Below are 12,280 nucleotides of genomic sequence, written 5' to 3'. Positions count from 1 at the left end.
ACCCGCACACGCCACTCTGCGGACCGCCTCGCCCGCCCCGTGGCCACATTTTCTTCTGGGTCCTTGCCTTGCTTTTGTTGGCAGGAAAAAATAATAAATGCTAGGGGCTGAAAGGCTGGGGATCGGGCTCGGGCTCGGGCAGGCAGATGAAAAGTGTGTCGCTTTCGCCTGCGTGCGGTGACTGCAAAACTGTTGCCCAAAACAAATGACTAGAAACATGATTGTGCCCCACTCTGCCACGTCCGTCTTCCCCATCGCTGATTTATGCCAGCGGCAAAATTATGAAAAATTGTTGCAGCTAAATTTAAAAGAAATCTGAAAGTAAACACAACCGAGAAACGTACACCAAAGAGGCGAAAATAAATAAATTCGATAATTTATCCATAAATTCTGGACTCGCAGCATTTTCGGCGTCAACAGCGGCTATCGGCCTTGGCTACCGTGTCCTGGTATTGCTAGTGGTAGTGGTAGTAGAAGTGGCCGTGCCAGTACTAGTACACCCATTCCACCCATTTAGCTTCCCCCTGCTTTGTAGCAATTAACATGTGCAAATTTCTGGCCACATAAATTTGCGTAAACTGTTTGTTGCTTCCAGCGCCAAATCTCTGCGTCTGTCGGGAGGAGCCATAAATTTCTTGTCGCGATGAATGGGGAGTGTCCAGGAGCACAAGATCTACAGATATATGTAGATGGTAAATCCTTGGAGCCAAAGGCGAGATAAGGCCAGAAGATTGGCCTAGGAGATCAATCCTCAAAACGAATATTATTAGGGTTGAGATTATTATTTATCCAGCTAGACTGACCTTAAGTTGCTCGTGCCAAACGTAATCATAAATTTAAACGTTTTATTCGTAATATATTCAAAGATTTCCGATATCAATTTTAAGCCAAGGTCAAAGGCAGCTAATTTTAATGTGTCACAGCAGTGTGTCACATTAATGTGTCACAGACCATAGTTTTTAATGTATTTGAAGCAACATCATTTAAAGTACTCGTCCATAATAAATCATCACTAAGTTGAACATAAGTATTTTTACAATTGCATTCAGGCATCTGTGCCCACGACGAAATATTTTGGTTGTAAGATAAAGTAAAGTATTTGCAGCACTCACATCTGCATTCGCCACAAAACGAACTCAAAAGTACAAAATGGATAGGATGGGTGAATCAAACCAGATCAAGCTCCAAAAGATCAAAGTCGAGTAAAATGGAGTGTAATCCTCGCCATTGCCATTACTTGAGTGAATGACCCTCTGGCAGTTTGACATCGTTAATATTATATGGTTATATACTTATATATGTGTGCAATATCGTGTCATTCAGTGGCACTCAAAACTCTCAAGTTGCATTCAAAATTTAAGTGCGCATTTAAATACATGGCGGCGGTTTTTGCCTTGCCACCAAAACTTGGCGCCCTGAGTAGACCCAGATGGAGAGGGATAGATGGATGGATGGATGGATGGATAGATGGATGGATAGATGGATGGATGGATGGATGGTGTGTGTGGGTGTATGATAGAGGTAGAGAAAGAGGCAACGAGTTCAAAGGAAAGGGACGGCACTAGAGCAGCTGAGCGTGCACCGCAGAGTCAAAGAAGGAGCTCAAAGTGGCTTACGCTTGACTGATTTAATGCATGTCAAAATGTCAAAATATATGCATGCACAAAGAAAACCGTTACATGAATCCCTTTAACCTACCAGCCACACCCACACCCACGCCCCGCCTTCTCCCACCACCCCCATGTTTTCGGTCACAGATTCTCGGAAGTCCCTTTGCCATAGTCAAAACAATTATAAATGATAAATGTCAAACAGAGATGGACAGTGGCAAAAGGAGAGAGGTGACAGATGTTACACGGTTGGAAAATGTCTTTTTGCAAATCAGAATTTCAGTGATATATATACGATCAGTGTATACACCTACAATTTCTTATGAGCTACAAAAATATCTGCATGCTTGATGGTCACTCCACGTTACTCAATTTTAGGCAAGGTCTCGTATGAATGTATTTATGATTTATATACGAAACAATTGTTCTCCGTGTATAGCAGTGATAAGGGAACAAGGGTGAGGGGCTAAAGGAGCGAAACGAAAGGACAACGTGCAACATTTGCAAATATGCAAACGGCAAACAAACACACACATATTAAACCTAATTTGGCGCAGCTCATTAATAAAACACAAGCAGGCAAACAAACAAACATGCACATACACTGAAACCTAGGCAGAGAGCCATTAAAACTTTAAAGTGTTGTCGCTGTGAGAAAGCGGTAGAAAGTGGGTGATATCGGGAGTGTGGGGTTGGTGGCTGGCTGGCTGGCTGACATAATTTATGCAAAATATAAACCGAGCGACAGGCAAAAACAACTTATTAAAAAATACGTACAACAAACGAGCGACAGCTATAAATAACCTGGCCAAGTAAAAGCCATGAGAGAAAAAGGGGCGGCCGCCGAAATGTCGGGGGAGTGGCAATGGAGAACTTTTTCAAGTGGCTGCGAAACTGTAAACATTCTCCAACTGCCTTGCCACAACAATTTTCCCAGGACAACGGAGCATATGCACTGTGGCAGGAATCAGGGGAAAAACAACGGGGATCATACTCTTTTACACATTAAAAATTAAGTTCATGTGGGAAGGCAATGTACAAATGATGCAGCTCAAAGTTTTCATAGAACCTGATTGGTTACGTTAAGGTAATAAAGTAATTTGGGTTTCAATGACTTATCCAGCCTTTTTAATTCAAGTCACTGAAGTCGTTAAAAGTAGTTTGCTTTATATATTTTCTATATTAGCTTTATAAAACCATAACACAGCCTTAGAATTCCCAATATACAAAGACTGAATTATAAAGAACCTTTGTTTGTAATTATAAAAGGGCAAGATGGAGTTTTTTTTTCGAAAGTGTTATGTAAAAACTAAACACTAAAAGGGTGAACTTTTAATGGTTACCGTGTGTTTGCCTTACAGTAAAATTCATTTTTTTTATACGGATCATATATAAAGACCATTAAAAAAATGCAGGAAAACTTCTTTGTTGTTTACCTTCATCAATTGGCTTTTGTGTGCACTTTTGTTTTCGAAACCCCTAGAGAATATAATCCAAATTATAAGCCCCAGATGTGTGTCGGAAAGTTTGAGTTGTTTTTCGGGGCACGGGTACATTATGATTATGCCCCACGACCATACCAAATCCTCACGAGTCTCGTCCTTGAAGGACATTCAGGTTTCGGCTTAGCCTGGCCAATCGTCTTTCCCTTCGTGTTTACTTGTGTTTTACGGCTGTCGCCGCCTGCGGCTCGTCCAAACAATTTTCAGTTTCATTTTCGTTTAGTGTCAAGTGGCAGCAAGAACAGCAACAACTAATGGTAATAGCCCTGCACACGACAAGCGACTAAAACTGCTGGAAATAATATCGGGCAACAAACAGTTGTCAGGCCCAGCTGCTTGTTAAGGCGACTCTTTGCCCCAGCCGCTGCTGCCTTTTTCCTCTTTCCCCCAGCTAAACCAGCTAAAAGCGAAGAAAAGCGGGCCAAGAAGTGCCAAATGGTGGATGGGGAGGTTCCTAAGTGGATGGCAGATAGCCTGATCTGGGTCTTGTCTCTGGATTATCTTCCCGCTTAACCCCATGCACCCCAAAAACACTGCACGAAAATGGCAAAAAAAGAAGAGCAGAAACATTAAGACGAAACCCAGAATTAAATCCCTTGACGCAAATACTCTTTTTAATTATCCCCATAAATAGGTGAGCCATTTATTGAAATGCCAAATGGGCGCTGGCTTCCCAGCGAATACCCACTTCATAATTATGAATGCGAATTAAACGTGAATTTATAGACGAAAAGACACAAATATTGGCCAGTATAAACGGCAAACGAAATGTGACAATGCTACTTGTTGATTAATGGCAAATAATAGTGCATTTTAAAGTATTTGACACTAAAAACTTGTACGACGTACGTTGATACCGAAGACTTTGCCCTGATCTCAGGCTTCGATGCTATATAATAATCATGGGCCAATATAAAAATCATTAAAAATATATTAAGAGAGCTCTGTTCTTTTCTAGCAGTGTGGGTCACTATTTGCTTCAACCAATATTGCTGGCTGCGGGCTAGAAAACTTGGTTGTTTCAGTTTGATTCCGATTGTTGGTGTTGTGTGCCGGACTGGAACTAGTTTGCTTAGCTAAGCTAAGCTAAGCACTTCCTCTTCCCGGGCTGATTTATATACACAAACACCAGCACCAACACAAACACTGGCACACACACGCACACACTCGCACACACACGCACACACGCATACATTTCGAAAGCAGGACACATTTACACATTTTCAGTGCTGCTCAAACTGAAAGTGTGCACATAAATTAAGGTAAGGGCGCCACTTGCATGTGTGTGCGAATCAAGCGATTTCTTAACCTTATTTTTTCCAACTTCTTACAAACACAATGCACACGAGCAAAAGAATAATGGGTATGGCAGTATAGATTAAAAGTCACTTTCCACTTTAGTTAAAGCAATTTCGAAAAAGTTATTTCATTATGATACAATACAAAATGTATATATGTATTTAAGTATGTTTCATACAATATCAAATCAAGCAATAAGTACAATAAGTACAATTTGTTGGCTAAAAATTGCATTATAAAGATCTCAGATTTTCTCACTGTGTCTGGGCACTTGAGCGTTGCCTTTTGATGGCTCTTCGGGATATTGAATGCAGATCATCCGTTTTCCCAGGCAAAGCAATCTTGCAAATTGCACATGCACAACCTTAACTTAACGCACACAATCATGGCTGCCGTTAACCGGTACCTATTTTGCACAAACACAGACGTGCACACGGTGCGTATGATTAATTTAAATGCATGGCTATTTGCATAGCAACCAATGAGATGCAATTGCGTGGCGCCGATGAAATGGATTGAAGTTAGACAATGTGAAAAGTTTCTGAAGATGATGCCCATTGAACCGAGTATTTAACGAAAAAATATACCCATAATTTAAGTAGTGTTAAATTGATATTTTATTCATTATTTTGTTTTCCCCAATCTTTTGTGTTTCTTGTTCATATCCTTTGCTATTCCCCACTCAATCATTAGCTTATGGAATAAAAGAAGTAATAAAAGCTAAATAGCTCTTGTTCCAGTATCCCAGGACATGCCACTTGGGTTTTTATAGCCTTTTCTAATTAAGTTAAGCTCACATAACAATTTGGGTTGGCGGGAGCACGAAATAGTTTGCCGGAGCTCAAATGTCAGGCAAACATTTTCATAAGACGCTCAACGATCCCATTCGTTTGAGTGTGTGTGCATTTGCCTTGAACTGTTTTTACATCGTAAAAGGACTCGTTCTATTTGCTTAAGGCACACTCGAAATCAATTAAATGCATAGTTTCCAGTTGCAGCTCGCTCTCTGTCTGCCTGTCTCTACTTTTTGGCCAAAAAACTGTGCTGCATTTTTATGCGCTACGCTCGAATTCATTAGCGTCGAAAGTCGAAGTGTCTTTCTGTCTTTTTGTCTGTCTGAAATACTTCTGTCTGGCAGCTTGAAGTGTTTAGCTTATTGAAAACTTTTCATTTGGCCCCGCGTGGGCACGCTTAGCTCAAAGTTGGCCGCCCTGCCGCCACACCGGCTGACAAACTGGGCAAACTGAGCAAACTGAACCAACTCAACTGCCGGCTGTCGCGCTAATCAGCCAGCGAATGCGACTCCACAAAATGTATGCAAAAAATATGTGCTGGCACTGGAAAAATACGGAAGACCCTAACTTATAAATATAAATATAAAAATTAAAAGAAAGTGGGATTGAATAACATTTACCGACCTTTTTGAAATATTATGCTTCCCAAAAACGCATTTATTTCCATAGAGAAAAGTAAATTTCGGTATAAAATATATAGTTGCCAATATAAACCTTACTTAAAAAATGGATTGCCGAAACCCGGGATTGAACCGGGGACCTTTAGATCTTCAGTCTAACGCTCTCCCAACTGAGCTATTTCGGCACTTGCAAATATGGTAGCGAAAATCATGTGATTAAAAGTGCAGAATTCGCAATAATACTTACAATTAGTGGAGCTCAGTTTATGTGTATATATTATTACCTATATGGAACGTACTCAGTTATCTTGAGAGGCCCATAGCACAACAAGAATAGTCATTAATTAAGCACATTAAATAATGTGATAAGAGCCAATTTGCGTGAATAAAATAATTTTAGCCAACGTAGCTTGACAATCTACAAATATTTAATACAAGTAGTGTACACCGGCAAAGTATTCAGATGCAATTAATTATGTAATAATGACATTACACCCTAATAAAAGGATCTGTTTTAATTTTTCTGAGTGCTCATCTAGCTGAAGGTTCAGCTTTTGGCTTTAGCATCTGCATCTGCATTCTAGCTTCAGTTGAGAGGCGGGTAAAGTTTGTCTGAATTATGTAGCGCGACGGTAATTTGAGGCAAACTTTTGACGCTCAAATAGTTTTGGACACAACGCTATAGCTTCAAGTTCGCAGTGGGGATCGCGGCGAACAGCAGGGGCGCGGAGTTAGGGGGAGTCAGGGGCGGGTTAAGTCAGGGGCGTTAGCTCGTAAATGGAAAAACTCTTAGCGGGGCGGGTGCGTGACTAACAATGTGATTGTTAAAGTATTTGCACTTGATTACAAACTTTGCAGTATGCGTATTTATCGAAAGATAAAGCGAACATCCTTTAAAATTTATCTACAATAGTTTACTTGTTTTGCAGCTAACGGAAAATAGTGCATAACAATTTTAATTGGATACGTTCAACATCAATTCCCAAAGAGTAGTACAAAATTGGAGTGTCAATGTAATACGAAAATACTATCTAGAGACTCAGCACAATAAATGACTCCTTTAATGCCTGCCCCTTTAGTTCATCAATAGTCCTTTGAGAAGCCAGTCAACCGCATCAATCGCTTAGTATACTTTTTGTCAAGTAATTGCCCTGGTTGTGACCCAAATAATCGTTATCGGTAATAACCAAACATTGATTTATCCCCTGTTTCTTTTTTTTGTATGCGCCATTGTCTGCCTAGCGAGACTTCTTAGCATTGCTCTAAACGTAGCATTTGACCCGACCCACACACCGAAACCCGGTGACCCCGGCCAAAAGGAACCTCGTCGAAGTGGCACAGACAAAGCCATTAAAATCGCCATCAATGCGACCCTATGGCAAAGCGAATAACGCATGAGAGTACGCTTAGAAAAAGTAGAGTGATGTTATGGAATTTGGAAACGAATTTTGTTTTATTTTCCTAATTTAGGGCCTTCGTTTGAAGTGATGCCTACCAAAATAAAGTCATGTTTGACAGAGTTGCAATGGGAGGGTCACTTTGTGTGCAAGATTTGGTTACACCAATCATATCAATGGTCTCAAACAGTTCTCTCAGTGCATTCGACGCCGAAATACCGAGAATAATCCAAAAAGGAATATAATCAATATGGAATACCGAAAATACCCGAAAGCAAAACCAATTCCAGTTCAAAAACAAATCCATTGTAAATGCGCTTGTCGCCGGTGAAAAGTTTTCTCCGATTCCCTGTCCCTATCTCTTTCCTTTCCTTTTTTTTAGGTTCGCAGAGGTGCGGTGGGCGTTTGGCATAATAATAACCGCTAACTTGTCACCTTGCCACCGACGTTCGCACTTTTATTACGACCGGATCGAGAACTCGTAAAAAAGGACATAGGACAAAAAATTACGTGTATCCTTTTTCTAATCGCAAATGCGTGCCCAGTATGGCGAAGCTGAAATCCCTCGTTTTGCCGCCCCTTTGGTGCACCTAAAAACCCCAACCATATAGCGAACTATTACTTTTATTTCCTCGGTGGCTAGCAATTGGTTTGCCTTAGCTTTGCTCCCTGTCACTTTTGTGGCCCAGTCCCATTGTGGCCAAGTCTGGGGCATTCCGAATGGGGAATGGGTAGTTGGGGAACTGTGCGGTTTTGTGTCGCATACAAAGTGATAACGAAATAAATAAATAATAAATTTCGTTTCGTTCCGTTTCGTTTCGTTTTTATTTCAACGCTGTGTCTCGCACGATTTTTAGCAAATTTACCCCGCCAACACTGCCCACATAAGTAAATAGCTGTGTGAAAAAGGGCTGAGGGGGACAAAAAGGTTCTGTCATGAAGTTTGTCGCTTGGTTAGTTGGGAATTTGGGAGCCCCAGACCCCAACGATATGGTCAAAGCGCAGAGCAGTCGGGCTCAAATGTAATAATGTTCAGAAACACATACATAGCGAATATATGTAGCAATATACATATATAATAAGAGCGGAGGAGTGCATAAATTTTTGTGAATTTTGAGTAGGGACAGGACAAAGTCAGAGTCCAAAGTCCGCAGTCCCAAAGTCCGGAGTCCCCGAGTCAAGTGCTGATTCAGTTGCCTGAGTTATGGGCCACTATGGCACCCAGAAATTGTCTTTGACTGCGGACCGAATGAATGTTCTGTTTATTCAGCGAGTGGCTGGCATGCAGAACCCTCGAATGAAAACGAATGAAACCCGTATTTATGAGTACTAAACAAATAAAGGAGTTACACTCGATGGCCTCGGCCATTCATAATGCTGGAATAGCTCATTTAGAAGTCGTTGCCTTGAATGATTAGGCCACCGCCCAATACCAAATATACAAAAATAAACAATTGTGTATTAACACTTTTCATCATGCCCATTCAGAAAATATACTTATTATTTATAATTTATAAAACTGAATTAAGCTTGTGCACATTTAAAAGCTTCATTTACGGATAACTCTTTTAATGCGCCATATGGGCATTTCATTTTCAATATTTCAGGTAGAATTACATGCTTTTAAATAATTTTCAGTTGGACAATTCGAGTTTTTCATTGAATGTGTTTGCCTTTTCGTAATGCTTTTTTCTTGCTTCCTTTAACTGAAATTTTTGTTCAATGACTAATGCCAGTAGAATGGCCAACAGTTTTGAATTCATGAAGATGAAAGTCCAACATTTGTGTCACCAAATGGAGGTGTGCTGAATTTGCATTCACTCTAGGACTCTAGGACCCTTTTCAGTGGGATGCGAACCGCAGATTTTCACGGCGGAGCAACAAACGAATGCCAGGAAAAACCTCGATGGGATCTGACCAACATGAGTGGGCCCAGTGGGGGGCAGGGAGTAACGACGGTAGAGGTTAATGGCGGGTAAACACTGAGCGAAAACCTGATGAAAATGTGAGGGGTACAACGGTACAAATCTCTTGGTCGCCGGAGAACTTTGTCATGTTGTCAAATGGCAGCAAATCCCAGTGCCAGTCTGCTCTTCCCTTTGCCACTCGGGGTGCCCCGCCCACCAAGCCCCCCTTTTTCCCAGAGCCCCGCCCTTAAACCCCCTCCGCTCCCGCCATCCAAATGGGGTCTGTGGAATGAACATCAGCGAAATCATTTGGCGAGCCACAAAATCGCATCAAAATATTGCGTATGTGCGTGCCGAGCCAGCAAGTCTTCTCCCCTGTTGATGTGCCTACTCCCTTCGCGCGTGTGTGTGTGTGTGTGTGGGTTTATATGGGCGGTGGTGGGCGTGGCAGAACTACCGAGCTGGGAGTAATCATGTATCGCTATTCTAAACACACTGAAATGCTCCAAATGAGCCGAGATTTGTCTCTGGCAATAAAAAGTAAGGCATATCAACTGCTAGTTCAACTTCAGTTGTTCAAAATGACAATATAGATAGCCCTTAACATTTTATTGCGATAAAAGCAATATAAGTATGAAAAATAAGTTGAAAAGTTCTTGACTGCTATTTATTTATTTAAAAGTAGCCATAGTAAAAGTAACTTCACTATTTCTTATTTTATGTATTATGTATAGTATTAATATTAAATTTAAAATACTATGTTTCCTCAAATAAGGTTCATATATTTCTAACCAATATAATAATATTCAGTATACATATATGTGGCTATTATCTGCCATTCGAGTCACATTTTCCACTAAAAGGTCGTAATAATTTCTGATTTAGTTTTTCGCGGCATATGCTGCCGTTTTCTGCCAGGCTTTTCCGCATTTCCCATTCCATTGCACGGCGCCCATTGTGAGAGGCACCTGTTTTGGGCTTTATTTAGGCCATTATTTTCTATACTGTCAATACTTTTGTACACACTTTTGTACTTCCCCTGCTGCGCCAGCTCTGCTCATCAGTTTTGTCTGGTAATTTGCATTTAAATTTGCGAATGTTTTGCCTTTTTCTCGTTTTTCCCATTGCCAAACAAAAGGCAGCGAAACACAAAATCCGTGGGCTGCCGAAGGTTGGGATTTTCAGAGGGTGGTGATGGTGATATAGGAATACGGATGAGATGGGGATTTCTTTGGTTTTTTTTTCACTAGGGGGTAGGGGCGTGTTATCAGAGCGAGTTGACAACTTTGCAATGCGTTTCGTTTCGTTTCGCTTAGATTTGTTTAATATTTGCCCGCAGGCCGTCGATTGCTGGTGTACCCAACTCAACTCGAAAGAAGAGAAACAAAATGAACTACAAATAAGAGAGGGAAAGGTTGGGAGAAATGGGCGAAAGTCTGGCCACGCCCTCGTCCTTGGCGTCGCCTTTCACCGCCTTTGATGTTTTGTGTGTGTGTGTGTTTTTCTTCTTTATTTTTTTTGGCTGCAAAAGCGGAAAAATGAGCGGAAGAAAAAGTGCGAACTTGGCTCGAATTTGGCGGAGAATCTGGGCGTTGGAAAATCGGTGGAAAATGTGGAGCCAAAAAAAGGGTGTTTTCCTTATTTTTTAAGGCCACGCCACTGCCAAATATTAAATAACCTTTTGGTTATTGGCTTAGTCATGAGGTATTCTACTTCTTCCCTTTTGGGCAGAAATATCTCTTCACGAAATCCTGTCGTTCCATGTTCTCCATTCCTCTACCATTTCATTTTATTGCCACAAATTTGGTTTGATAAGCCATGGGCGAACTTTTTTACAATGGACAGTTTTTCAAACATTTCGCATTTCTAGGCTCTTTTTTGTTTTATTTTTTTTTTTTTGTTTACGTTCCTCCGCTTTTGGGTACCCCACTTATTGGATCGACCTTTCGGAAAACTTTTGTCCAAGCCCCGCCAACCCGCAAAAATTTGACATAAAAGCTCATTAACGTGATATAAATTAGATTTTGGGTGTTAGTGCAGAACATTGTCGGATACACTTGGCAACATTTGGTGTGCGTGGCAACCCTGCTCGTTAAGAAGCAGCAGTAGTAGTTTTCCAAAGACCCTTTTGAATAAATTAGTGGGCGGGGGAAAAGGTTCCTATTATGTTTTATTGCTCTTGATTATGGTTCGGTTCTCCGTTTTTCGTGGCGAGAAAAGGTAATTGTAGCATCATTTCACGATTATCCACTTCAGCCCGAGCAATCGCCCCAGTCCACACGACTTTTGTCCGCCACTTTCGCTTAATGCCTTTAAAATCACCTCGGAATAAGCTCCACTCGACGGAGGGGAGCCATTGTCCATGGTTAACACTCCCTTGCAGCTTCTTCTCGCCTTGCATTCTATTGTACCACACTGCGCGAAACGGGGGCTGGTATTATACATTTTAAAAGCAATCTAATGACAAAAACCCGGATTGTGTTACTTTCAAACAAAAGATATTATATTCATATTTACTCTTTTTTTCAGATTAAATCATCGCAGCTTTCGGAGAACTCAATACATTGGAATTCAGGTAAGCATTGTATTTAGAACAGCTTAAAAGCTTTATAATTAATTTTAATTAATTATTTAATTAAATAGTGTGTTTTATCTAGTGCCATTTGCTAAGTGTAGGGTATATCCTCTGTCATTGTTTTCGGTTTGGCTCTTTCTAGTCGAGTTGTCGCTTTTATTGAGCTGCTGCTCGGCAAAATCGCAAATAGCCATAAACGTGTACATCAGACTTTGCCTTGGTTCGCTTGGCACCAGCTGCCAGTACCAGTGAGCCATCCCCCTCAAAATATCCCTGCGTAGTTCCCCTTTTCGGCGCCCCTGCTTCATACTTGAACGCATTGTTGTTATAGCCATCTAATATTGGATTTGTTATTGTTACTTCTTTCTTTGCTCTTTGTTTTTTCTTTGGCCATTTTTGTTTTTTTTATTATATATGCACAAACAATATTCATACAGCAGAATGGAATGGGCTATGGGATGGGTTCGAATGGTATAGTATAGGTTTGATGCCCACGACTCGTGTCTGTTGTTTCAGGCGCCCCTTTATTACATTTTATTTTATTTATTTATTTTTATTTTTATTTTATTTTCTACG

The 12,280-nt window shown here is 40.8% G+C and overlaps 1 protein-coding gene and 1 non-coding gene across 2 annotated transcripts in view; one reads left to right on the top strand and one right to left on the bottom strand.

The window, feature by feature from the left end:
• Positions 1-12,280, top strand: part of LOC6551382 — a 53,275-nt gene that overhangs the window by 1,341 nt on the left and 39,654 nt on the right. The window contains exon 2 of the mRNA XM_001978414.3: positions 11,659-11,704. The gene's annotated coding sequence lies outside the window, so the exon portion shown is untranslated. The remainder of the gene's footprint in view (positions 1-11,658; positions 11,705-12,280) is intronic.
• Trnaf-gaa lies at positions 5,938-6,010 on the bottom strand. The gene has a single exon. It is a non-coding gene; the product is annotated as a tRNA-Phe (tRNA).

Source organism: Drosophila erecta, unplaced genomic scaffold (assembly GCF_003286155.1).
Source record: "Drosophila erecta strain 14021-0224.00,06,07 unplaced genomic scaffold, DereRS2 tig00000126-arrow-pilon, whole genome shotgun sequence".
In the NCBI taxonomy this organism is placed as follows: Eukaryota; Metazoa; Arthropoda; class Insecta; order Diptera; family Drosophilidae; genus Drosophila; species Drosophila erecta.
The sequence above is the reverse complement of the archived record's forward strand: the minus strand, read 5'-3'. Positions and strand labels throughout refer to the sequence as shown.